We start from the raw sequence: 11,679 nt of genomic DNA on the forward strand, positions 1-11,679 counted from the left end.
ATGATAGTTGGATGAATTGCTACTGCTACATTCCTGTAAACTCTTCCAAATGATGCTGAGTTTGGAATGAATTACTAGTACAACATTCCTGTGAACTCTTCCAAATGATGCAGCTCTTCATATGAAATGCTAATGGATGCAAAGGTTCTGTTTGACAATCTCAACACCAAGACAGAGAAGCAGTCTTGTTCAAGGGTGAACGAACCAACTACAAAGCAGCTTGGAGCTTACTCTTATCCAAACGAGTCTTGAAACTGATTTGGATTTCGTATTGAGCTCCAAGTAGGCGCAGGCGCTTCAACCAGAACAGCTTCTTTTGCAGCTCGTGCGTTTCCGCTTTCTGTACCAGAAATTGTTTCTTGACATGCATCGAGAATTGCTCCCTGGACTTCTTGTCAATATGAGGTGATCGTAACACAGTATACAAGGATCGTGATTCAGGCAATCCAATCTTCTGCGCATATGGAATAACCCCTTGAACCTTGTTAGCTTGGCTCATAAAAGATTTCATTATTATGCGTATCTGGGCAGCCATGACTCAACAGCTGAGGAACTTATGTCACTGATCGCAAATACCCGGACACCTGGAGAAGGTAAATGTTAGCTTTGTCATGAACCACGTAGCAATTTAGAGCTTTCGACAGCAATGAAAACAAAATTTAGAGAAATTTAATAAGCACTAAAAACTCAGACAAATTTAGGCAGATGCCATTACTGTGTAGTGTTCACATGAGTGATAAATCTGTGATGTTCCAGCATACATATGAATCTAAAATGGTAGAAGAGCAGCAGGAAATGAAACAGACATAAGCACTTATAAGTTATAACAAGGGTTCAACATAGGGGTTTTAGCATACGTATTAATGTGCAATGTGAAGCCCAATCACACAATGTTTGATTGATTTCCTGGACCTGACTCCTGCCTGGAAATCTAGTGTGTTTCCAGCAACTTTACTTGATGAAGTAATTGACACCCATTACATATTATTGTGAAAACTGCGAAAGGCAGTAAGAGAAGCACGGTTCAAGAAAATAATTTCAAAATCCAATGTTCAAGATAGATAGATGATGACCCCCGTATGCATGTAAACTTGTAGATGAAGAAGTCAATACTCAACAGCATATATCTCTCCACTGATCTAGAGGTAATCACTGATAAGCTAGAGCAACACACTTTCAATGCCTGCCCGCTGCCTTGGTCCAGGACCCCAACATCTTGTTTCACCCGGCTACAACCCCTGTAACTTAGCCCCAAGGCATAGTGACAGCAGAGAAGATAATCTTCTAACAAATAGAACTGGTTTGTTGTGACTAGTATAAGAATTGAATAAACACTATAGCCTCAGCATTCAACCTTTTTAGAAGGTTAACATCATCAAATTTAAGGCCAGCAGCTTTGACTGCAGTAAGAATTGCAACATGAACAGCAGCCAAGAAAGCTAGATAATTCAAGCCACCATAAATCTCAAAAATTTACATACTACCAATTCAGAGCAAATTGAGATACATTCCAGAAAACCTGAGACTTAGGTAGCACCTAGCAAGCAAAAAGATTACCACATGCTGTGTGGTACCCAGGAACAAATTAGCTTCTGTTGAGTAAGCAACAGAAGGCTGCGGCAGACCATCTGAACCTTACATTTCCTCAATAAAAAAAAAAAAAGGTGCAGAGCACAGTGATTTCAGAACAGGGAATAAGTGATGAGAGGGGTTAAATCGGTCAGGTTAAAGGAAGCAGGGAGTTACAGCAGAGAGTAACCGGCTCAACAAGCAGTTTCCAAGAGGCGCGTGATGCCCAGATTTCCATACTTCCATGTGATCGTGGAAGGTCAGTGGCGTAGAGTGTGTATCCATGACTAGCCCATCAAATACTTTGCGATTTCACCACTAACAAATATTATTAGCACTGATTCCTGATCTCCATTATTAGGATTAAGTTCATTTGAATATAAGCCGGAAATTTTGATAACTAGCAAACCCAAGAATGGATTCACCTCTCAAGTAACACTCTTATCTTAGGAGTAAAAATGGCAGCAACCTACACAACACACTACAGATGTTTCTGAAGCTTCACGTATGCTTCCTCCCAAACAACACACTACAACACAGCACACTCTGGTCGCTATATGATCCAACAGATTACACACGATTCCAAATATTGGAACTCAGGGGTGAAGAAAATAGGCTAATCAATTCGTCCGACAGATTGAACCCCCGAAACATTTTGAGGAACAAACGAACTAACTGTTATTAGTACTAAGGTTAAGGCAAAGATAGAAAGCTTCCAGATCTAGAAGTGAAACTAGGGTTTAAGCAAATCCGAGAATGGTGTGGTTTAGGGACGGGTGACAGAGAAGAGGGCGGATTCTCACCTACGAGCGAGGGTGCGGCGGAAGCAGCAGGACGCCGGCGGCGCCGCTGCTCGCGGTCGCGGGATGGAGATCGGCGCCGGCGCCGGCGCTGGAGGCGGGCGAACTCGCGAGGAGACGGGAGATGGGATTTTTCTTTCTTTTTCTTTCTCTGGGGGAAATGACAGGCCCCGGGCCGGAGCCCGGAAGGCCGCTTCGTAGGCTCTGCGCGGCTGGGCCTAGCATTACGGCCCAACAGCAGAACTCATGGGATTTCCTTTTTGGAAAAAGTACACCGAAGGTCCCTCAACTTGTCATCGAGTTACGGAATCATCCCCCAACTGCAAAACCAGATAACGGGGGGTTGCTACTGCACGCGTCAGTTGGGCCCCCGCGCCCTTTTTTTTTTTTTGGTTCTTTTCCTTTTTTTTTTCCTAAGTTCGCATTTTTTTTCCCGATTTTGACGCGTGCGTTCCTTTTTTTTTTTCCGTTTCTTTCTTTTTTTCTAATCACCCCTTTACAAATACAGAATTGAAAGTTTTAAATTTTGGTTTGAAAGATTTCAAATCTTGATTTGAAAGTTTTTAAATCTGGGTTGAAAGTTTTTAAATATCATATGAAAGTTTTAAATTTGAGTTGAAAGTTTTCAAATATGGGTTGAAAGTTTTAAATGTGGGTTGAAAGTTTTCAAATCTGGGTTGAAAGTTTTTAAATGTGGGTTGAAAGTTTTCAAATCTGCGTTGAAAGTTTTAATGGTGAGTTGAAAATTTTCAAATCTGGATTGAATGTTTTCAAATCTAGGTTGAAAAGTTTTTCAAATTTGAGATGAAAAGTTGAAAGTTTTCAAATTAAAGTTGAAAGTTTTAAATTTAGAATATAGTCTTAAATTTGGAAAGTCAAATAAAACAACCAAACGCTAATACAGAGGAAAAAAAACCTAAACTAATCACAACACTAATCACGTTTCCTAATACAACCTAAATACCTAACGTTAATCATGTTTTTCTATTCTGATTTTAACCCACTGCTTTATGGACACGTGGTCTCTGTGGGCGAAAAAAAAAGGAAACGATGACGCGACAGCGTGATGGTTTGGGCCGTGTGAGATGGATGGGCCAGAAACACGCGCGATATAAGTTTATGGCGCGTACCTGCTAATTAGCAAAACCGTATCCTACATAACTTAACTAATCAAAACTAGTCACAATAGGTCTTTCGGTGGTTTTGACCCCGATTTTAGCGTACGTGACGGCTGAGTCAACTTGGGACCCACGTGGGCCCCACATGTCAGGATGCCACGTTATCTCTCTTTCCCTTCTCTCCCTTCCTTAGATGGGGCCCACTTGTCAGGTGTCTCTTCTACCTCCTTCCCTGCGCCAACACCGAGAGGAGAGGGAGAGGTAGGGAAGGAGGGCGCGACTCCAGTGGCTCGGCGGCAGCGGCCGGCCGGCGGTGGGGAGGACGTCGTCGGGGCGAGGAGGTCCGACGGCCGGCCGGACCAGCGGCCTGCGCCTCCCGCTGAGCCCGTTCGGGCTGCCCATCCTGGAGGTGAGGCGGCGCCATGCGTCCTGGCCGAATTGGCCGACGGCGCCATGCGTCACTGACAAACAAAATTAAAGACATGAATACATGATGCATGCTACTAAAAAAACACGCGAGAATCGATCGATCAGTGCCTCAGTGGTGAGTGAAACACCGGTCATGCAATGGAGCCATGGATGCAATGCACCGCACGTACCGTTGTTGTGGTAGCGCGATGCGGCGCTGGCGATGGCGAGATCGGGGGACGAGGCGGCTGCGGTGGGGATGGAAATGGAGAGCTGCGAGCTGTCCCACAGCGTCCTCCCGTCGTCGCTGCGCGGCCACTCGTCCAAGAATCACCGCAGGGGCTTCTCCGTCGTTGTCGCCGACGTGGCATCGTGGTGGTGGTGGTCCGCCGGTTTGTCCAAGCTCAGGTCGGCGGCGCCGCCGAGGGTGAGGCAATGCTCCTCGGACGACGACCAACCGTAGCCGCCGGACACCGGGAAGAGCGGCGTGCTGGTGTGTGCGCGTACATGTGCTAGGATGGCGGCGGCGACGTTGAGGCGTGGAAGGAGTCGAGGTGGAGCTGGAGAGGAGCTCCGCCACCGCCGCCGCCGCTGTAGCTGGGCACGTCGTCGTGCGCCGGCGGCGAGATGGAGAGCGCGGACGGGTGGTAGACGGCGGCGGCGGAGGGCGCCATTTCCACAGGCTTTCTTGAACGGTTCTTGCCGCGGTGCATGTGCTTCTCGCAGTACTTGGACTCGCCGTCGCCGTACGCCTCCCTTGACCACCGCCATCGACCTCCCCGGTCTCCATCACGGTCCTAGCCGACGTAGCCGAGGCGGAGGTAGAGGAGCGGGCCGTGGCGCGCGGCGAGGCGGTGGAGCGCCTGGTGCGGCAGCGGCGTGAGTAGGTGGAGGTGGCCCAGGATGGGCAGCCCGAACGGGCTCGGCGGGAGGCGCAGGACGCTGGTCTGGCCGGCCGTCGGACCTCCTCGCCCCGACGATGTCCTCCCCACCGCCGAGCCGCTAGAGCCGCACCCTGCTTCCCTACCTCTCCCTTTCCTCTTTGTGGTGGCGCAGCCGCGCAGGGAAGGAGGTAGAAGAGACACCTGACAAGTGGGCTCCATCTGAGGAAGGGAGAGAAGAGAAGAAAGAGATATGGCGTGGCATCCTGACATGTGGGGCCCACGTGGGTCCCACGCAGACTCAGCCGCCACGTAGGCTAAAACCGGGGTCAAAACCATCGAAGAAACTATTGTGACCGGTTTTGATTAGTCGAGAGATGTCGCATATCTGGTTTTGCGGTTGCGGGACGATTTTGTAACTCGATGACAAGTTGAGGGACCTTCGGTGTACTTTTTCCTTTCCTTTCTCAATTGTAGGAATAAGTCCATTTTACGTCCCTCATCTCCTGCGCTTGTGTGAATAGCATCCCTCAATCGGAAAACCGGGTATAACACCTCCTTCTTTTCTAAAAACCAGAGCAAATCACCTCCCTCGGTGATTTCGGAGGTGGTTTTGTCCTACGTGGAGGCGGCGCTCGGCGTGCGTGACGGCGGGGACGGGGACGGCGGCCACGGCGCCGCTGCCAGCGCTACTGGAGTCGCCGCGGAGGAGGTGTCCGAGGCGGCCTCGACGCGTGCCATCCTCTCGTTGTCGGTTTCCTCGTCACGGAGGAAAATGAGACAGCCGAGGTGGACGCGGTGCGTCCACGCATGGCCCTCCACAACGCCGCAGTCCATGTCGGCGAGCACGGCGAACACCTCCAAGATGAGCCCCGTCCGGTTGGCCCCCGTCAGCTCCAGCGTCGTCAACCCCTCGAGCGCCACCGGCCGCGTTGGCCCGTTCCACATCCCAAGAGACTACAAAGAAGCCATGTATGCCATTAGAAAAACCCAACTCCGTCGAACACTCGTGCAAGAATCAAGAAACCACCAAGAAAACCCACCAACCTGCTCGATGTAGGTGATGACGCTGTTGTTGGTGAGCTTGCAACCAAGACGGTCGGTGACATGGAAGACGTCCATGAACGGATGAACCACCTCCCATCCGACGAGATGGCACGAGCGACGGGACGGCGGGAGCGGCGAGAATGATGGGGCGGCGAGACCACGGGAGCCCGGCGGAGAGGTGGGAGCGGCGGGGCGGCGGGAGTGGCAAGAGCCACTGGGTGGCGAGACCGCGGGAGCCCGGCGGAGCGACGGGAGCTCGGCGAGAGCGGCAGGAGCCACTGGGCGGCGGGACCGTGGGAGCGACGGGCTCCAAGGCCATCTTCGTCCCCGATGGGCGACCTGAGCGACGGGGCTCCATGGTCTCGTGGAGAAGATAGCGTTGCGGCCGGGAGGTCGTGGCCGGGCGGGCGCGAGGGAGGAGCTCGCCGGGAGGTCGTGGCCGGGCGGGAGCGGGGGAGGAGCTCGCCGGGAGGCCGCAGCCGACCGGGCGCCGGGGAGGAGGTCGCCGGGAGGCCATGGCCAGCCGGGCACGGGGGAGGAGTTCGCCGGGAGTCCACGGCTAGTCGCGTGTGTTGGAGGAGCTCACCGGGAGGCTGCTGCCGGCCGGGCGCGAAGGAGAAGCTCGCCGGGATAAGAAGGGCGCCGCAGCGCGGCCGAATCCGCCTCCACGCGTGCGGCTGCGAGAAAGAGAGAGCAGGGAGGAAGAAGATAAGAAAAAATGGGGCTGACAAGTGGGCCCCCATGTCACGCCCTGAAGTCCTTCTCCCTAGCCAAAAATTCAATTAATAAATTGTTGCAAGAAATTATTTTTTAAAGGCAAGAGAGAAACCCTAAATTAATAAATGCAAATAATAATCGGAATCGGCATGTGGAATTTTTCTTGAGTTCCCCATGCTCTAAAATATTAATAGGATTTTTCGTGGAATTTTTAGAGCATTGGAAATAATTATAACCAATTAAAATAAGCAAAGTGCAATATTTAATCCCTGGGAAAATCCTTTTTCCCTTTTCTCTTTCCTCCTTTTTCGTTTTCTTGGTCCACCGGCCCATTTCTTCACGCATTGGCCCGCTCTTCCCTCCCACTCCCGAAGTTCACCCGGCCTCCCTTTCCCTCTCAGACGCTAACAGGTGAGGCCCACCTATCAGCCCTTTCCCCCATCTCCAGCCGCCGGCGCCCCACCTTCCCACGTTGCGCCGCAACCGCCGCTCCAGCTCGCGCTCCCATGCCGCCTGTCCTCCCCACGCACCCGTGCCCACGTCGCCGCCCTCCCCGTCGTTCCCACCCGTGCGCGTGCCCCCAAATGGGCAAGATTCAATTTGAATCCCTCCCCCCTATCTCCCTCCACTCCCCCACGTCACCGGCCAAATAGGGGCCATTCCCGGCCACGTCCACCTCTCCCTCGCCCATAAAAACACTCGCCCGAGACTCCTCTCCCTTTTCCCCTTTTCGCCGCGCTCTCGCACGCTCTCTACCGCCGCCGCGCCGCTCCCCGCTAGCGCCGCCGCTTGCCGCCGCCTCCGGCCATGCGCCGCCGCGGCTAGAGCCGCCGCCGCGCCAAGCCGTCGCCGCCAAAGCTACCCCGGCCGCCGCTTCCCCATCCAATGCCGCCGCCGGAACGCCTCTCTCCCCGTGCGCCGGTGAGTTTCGTCGCCCTTCCCATCTCCGGCCGGCCACGCTAGCCACCGTGGGTTTCCTCCCAACCCCTAACCCCTATCCTCTCTCTCCTAGGGTGTCGCCGCCGCCCGTCCGACACTTCGCGTCGCCGGTCGTCGCCACCACCTTCGCCTTCCGCTCCGGCCGCCATACTCGCCGGTGAGGTTCCCCTCTCCTCCCTCTTTCCTTTTCTCCCGTGTGCGCCGTCGTCGCCTTCGGCCGACGCCGCCGGCTTCGGCGCCATCCGCCGCCGCCTCCCGCCGCCGGTTGCCGTCGCCAGCAACCGTGCGCCACCGCCGCTTGCCATGGCCAGCCGGCCGGCTTGAGGCCGAGCCGTGCCAGGCCGGCGCCTTCCTCCTCCCCTTTGAGCCGCCGCCTGGTGGGGCCCACCCGCCAGGCCACCTCCTCCTCCTCTTGTGTCACTAACCCGTGGGTCCCGCCTGTCGCCCCCCCCCCCCCCCCCCGGCGGATGATGTCAGCAGGGACCTTTATTGCACAATAAAACTAAGTAAGGCCTTTCTTTTATAGGAATAAACACAGATAATCTTCTAAAATTCATAACTAATTCATCCGAGCACCGATTAAGTCCATTCAAGTCTCAGTAAATTCATAAAAATCCCTAGAATCCATTAAAAATAGTTTTGTTCCCTGTTTCAGTAGACTTATAGCATGTTTTGCTTGTGTGCTTTGTTTGTCGCGTAGATTTCGGCCGTTTCGTTGATCCGCGGTTTCTCGAAGACGCTACTGTGGTCTCATCAGTGCGAGAGCAAGGCAAGTCATGCATTACAATTGATCATGTTGTACCCACTTTACAATTGTCCCGCATTTCTATTAAATGTTGCATTGTTTTACAATATCATGTGGGATGGGTCCTTTTACTCAGCCATATATTGTTTACCTTATGCCATTAATAACTTAGGTTTTAAAATGACTAGATGTTGGTTTAGGAAATGCTTAGCCATGCTTAGTTCAACTAGTACACAAAGGGGGTCACATTAAAGCATAGACTTTGATTATGGGCATAGCTTTGGATTAGTGCCACCGCAATGGTGTTGGTTAATTAAAATACACTACATGGTGGGCTGTGGGTGCATGGTTTTGCTAGTCGTGCCCATGACGATTAAGGACCGGTTCACGGGATGCCCTGGAAGAACTTATCGTACTTACCACAAGCCAGCGTGGGCAACGGCTGGGCTTGTAGTGTAACTTTCCTCTAGCCGACGTACCCAGGCAAGGGTGGGCGTGATGGAGTTGGGTCGGCCGGAGTGTCCGGTTAATCGGCTTCCGGATTCACCGTGGCATGAGAGGGGACTGCCCGCTGCCTTGCGAGGAGTGGGGGTGAAACCTGAGGTGTGATGCGATTGGTTGGAGGGGGTTATGCAAAGGGTCCTGTCACGGCCTCTTTCCGGTATGTCCTGGTGGCATGTCGGCACATGGGAACGTGTCATGGGGTTGTGTCTTCTGGGTACAGTTGTACACCTCTGATCAGAGTAAAACTATTCGAATAGCCGTGCCCACGGTTATGGGCGGTCGACCAGATTCACCGTAATTAGTCTCACCCTAGTTAGCTAATGGAACTGGTTAGTTCAGGTGGTGATTTGGGCCTGTCTCAGCATGGTGTAGCGTTGAGCAGTGATTGGTTAATATGGATTAATTACTACCACTGTTTTACTGCTTTCAACTACTGTTTTTAAATGTCTGCTTTATGCAAATGAATCTTTAGCCTCCTTTGGTTATATCTTGCATCATACCTCCTCTTCCGATATGACTTGCTGAGTACAGTGGGTAGTACTCAGTCTTGCTCTCTTTTCCCCCACACCAGAGCTGAAGATTTTCCTAGTTGGAGCTGTCTTGTTGAAGTTGGTTTCGTCGCTGCCGTCAAGGATGCCTGTGGAATGGAGTCGTCTCGCTGCAGGAGTCAAGTCTTCAGGCTTAGCTCGCTTTTATCTTTTTCCGCTGCATTGGTAATCTTTTTATATTTTTGTAAGACATGAATCTGTATGTCAACAATTGTCGTTTGTGTACCCTGGCTGGTCCTGGATAGGGGTTTAATACACATTCAGCTTAGAAATTATGGTTCGTGAATTTCTGGGCGTGACACCCCACCATTTGTTTTATTTTAGCATTTGTCACTTACATGTGGGACCCACTTCTATTTTTAATCCCTTTGATGACCTGGCTGCCACATCAGCACATTTGAACCAAGTCAACCTACCACATTAGCCTAAACCACTTACAAAACCACTCAAGGAGTCGATTTGCACCGGTTTTTGAAGATGGGGGAGGTGTTATATCCGGTTTTGCGTTTGAGGGATGTTTTTCGACCGAGGACGATAGATGAGGGAGGCAAAATAGACTTATTCCTCAATTGTAATTTCTTAGAGAAAGTCTACTTTATATTCCTCATCGTTCCGTCTTGTTTAAATTATATCCCTAAACCAACAAGACGAGGGATCTAAAGAGGATGTTTTCTTAATTTCTTCTTACCTGCCGTAGGGATGACAAAACATCGAGGAATCCGCGCAATTTATTTTCATACTTCCGAAATACCTCAAACAATTTGGTCCCAACATCAGAAAAATAGCTGGTGTGATCAACTTTTGTAGTGCCAAGAAGGCAAAACATTGAGGAATCCTCGCAAGTCATGAATAAATGCAAATGCATACAAAATGGGAATATCTTTCCAATATTTAAGAAATTTCATTTTCATAGCAAAGGACTTGCCCTCATAAGAGTAAGTCATTTTCATTGGCTTGCAATAATGAGGCATTTTCAAGAATACTACATGCACAATTAAAATATTGTTGCAAATATACTCCAGATAAAACAACGATGCAATCATAAAAAGAAAAGTTTCAAGAAACGAATATAACTTTTTTTGACAACAAACCAAATTTGATTTGTCAATAGTGGTCCACCATTTTCCCAGTGATAGTGTGTTTGAAAAAAAAAAGCAATAATTAAATGCATGTAAGGTAATATACAATATTTCGCATAAGATAGGTGGAATTCCCTTCCTCTTGCGAAGGTGCCGATGGAACTTCATCATGGTTGGATCATGCAAGATAGCACAGGATTTTTTTTTCACATTTGTTTTTGGTTTTTTTCGTGCTCCAACAGCTACTTTTGGGAGAGAGTCAACTATCAATGAAGTGAAAAGTATAATGAGATTGCTCCCGGAAGTTGAGGTTAGGCATATTGGAATATGGTGTAATAGGGTAGCTCATGACTTGCACAACTCATGACCCTAGGTACAATGCATTTGTGGATCACGGATACCCAACGTTGAATTCATGATGTTGTAAACCTTGAGTGTAAAATTCTAGCTAATTTAATATAATAGGGGTGAAAACAGAGAGGATTTGGACAACAGCAGTCATACCTAGGGTGAAAATAGGGTGAAAATGAATTGGATAATATCCGATCCGATCCGAATCTGCTTGAAATGAGAATATGGTAGGGGCTTATAGAAATCCAGTGATTGTGGTATCTCTAAAATTCGGCAGATGCGGATTATCCAAAATTCCCATTGGATTATCCAATGGCCCAATTCATCACATAACATAAACTCCTTAGTTGTAGGCTCTCACCGTCTCATCTCATGCTTGTGTAGCCACCACCACTCATAGAAACAACTAGGATGTACCCCCCGCGGTGCCGCGGATACTGTTATAAACATAAATGAGAAACAAACACGTAAATACAATAAAAAAGTATGTTGATAAAAGATGAACCGTATGGAGACAACCTAAACATCACCATGCAAGAGTAACAAAGTTATATGTGCTTGAATATTAGTGATAGCATATTAGTTTAATTAACAGTATAGCACATGACAAAAATATTTGCAGTTGATAGAAATTGCAAAAGCTGGACGCTATACAGCACCAACCCATGATAGGCATAAGAACATTGACATCATGCCAAGTGAGCGCGTGATGTTGGAGCGTATACAACATAATCATATATTCTGACTAGTGCATTGCGCAGAAAAGTTTGCAAAATAGCAAACATATAAAAAGCTATAGCATGGTAACAAAACAAATGATAGTAAATGACAGCAGTTTTGCGCGTTTGGTTGTCATTCAACCCATACGGAAAGCACCAAACCATAAGGACAACCTGAGAAACCTGTAAGCATATGAAAAAAAAAGGGAAGCAGGTAGAATATTGTCATGATAACAAATAATCAAAGCATGATG

At 49.5% G+C, this 11,679-nt stretch overlaps 2 pseudogenes; both read right to left on the reverse strand.

The window, feature by feature from the left end:
• Positions 1 to 3,694: 3,694 nt before the first annotated feature.
• LOC127776979 (growth-regulating factor 2-like) lies at positions 3,695 to 4,998 on the reverse strand (annotated as a pseudogene).
• Positions 4,999 to 5,275: 277 nt separating this feature from the next.
• Positions 5,276 to 5,898, reverse strand: LOC127775655 (ACT domain-containing protein ACR7-like; annotated as a pseudogene).
• Positions 5,899 to 11,679: the final 5,781 nt, after the last annotated feature.

This window comes from Oryza glaberrima, chromosome 6, assembly GCF_000147395.1.
Source record: "Oryza glaberrima chromosome 6, OglaRS2, whole genome shotgun sequence".
In the NCBI taxonomy this organism is placed as follows: Eukaryota; Viridiplantae; Streptophyta; class Magnoliopsida; order Poales; family Poaceae; genus Oryza; species Oryza glaberrima.